This window comes from Echinococcus granulosus (assembly GCF_000524195.1).
Source record: "Echinococcus granulosus chromosome Unknown EG_S00024, whole genome shotgun sequence".
Lineage (NCBI taxonomy): Eukaryota > Metazoa > Platyhelminthes > Cestoda > Cyclophyllidea > Taeniidae > Echinococcus > Echinococcus granulosus.
Genome location: NW_020170404.1, coordinates 817695 through 818980, shown reverse-complemented (window position 1 = coordinate 818980; position 1286 = coordinate 817695).

Genomic DNA, 1286 nt, shown 5'->3' with positions numbered 1-1286 from the left:
GAGCTAACCAAATCATTGCAAAAAGAACAACTTTTAAGAAGTGAAATGTTTTGCTCATTTAGGGATACTTCCTCAAACGGAAGAGGTAATGCAATACTTCTTGCGTCAAGCGTTTCGTCCTTGGGACTTATATTAATCAACATAACTCTCCCTGATTCAATGTCAATCGAGCAGACTTGCACTTCTGCCATCAAATCGGTGGAATTCACATAGTTAAGTTAGCTGTTGCATTTGAAATGCCAAATTCTGTGACAAGTTACATATTTCATGTCTTTCAAATGTGACATTTCCCTGATAGTGCGTTTTACGCCCTCTCTGTGTCACCTCAAATCGCTCCCCTCCAAGGTTACGTACATGACATTTCCTTTCCTACCACCTTCTGGCAAATAATTCATGTTTAGAGCAATTATGCCAACGTCAAGTATTACTTGTATGGGGTCGAGCATACTGTCCCTTTCGTTAAGTGGTAAATGATGCGAAAGGGTAACATGAGAGGAACCTCACAGATATGCGACGATCCACTTTCCCTTCATAGTATTTAGCAGATTATTTGTAGTAATTTGGTTACGTTATCGCAAATTGATACATTGTTGACAGTTTTACAGTACTACATGGACAGAAAAGGAGTTATCTAACAACACTGCATTCTTGCTACATGTTTTCTGCAAAGACTGGTTGTTCAATGGCTCTGACGCGTTTCAACTCGCCCTCTTTCCTTCTTCTCTTCTTTCTCCCAATTTTCGAACAGCAAATCCGATGCAACTCAGGTGAGTGGGAATTAAAACATCCCCGCCTTCCATAGTTCGCTATTTTCTGTTGCATCCTTTTGTGATTGAAGCTGTCAATTAGGGCACTATCAGTCCTCAATACCCTTTTGATAGCCTTAAAATCAAGATGACGGCATTTGTATTCGTCTCAAAAGTCTGTGCAAATTATGCAAACGAGAAGTTGCTTAAAGATTTTTGAATTAATTCAGCAGCAACAAGTAGGTACGAGGTGATGAAGCAAGTCATATCCATCTGTATCAGCGTTCGTGATATGGTGATGTGGAACGCAGTACCCTGAGAGGAAAGCATTGGGCTGTGACAGAACACCGAAATCCCCACTACGAAGAAAAGTAAAGTCAAATCGAACGCGCCTTCAAATATGCATGTGTTTCTGTTTCGCAGTAATTTAGCTAGGCATTAGAAATGCGAACTTCTAAACGCATTTTGACATGAGGGGAACTCGATTTCAGAAAGACCTCCTCCCTTTGAAACACAAACTTCGGTTTACTTAGGAAAAAC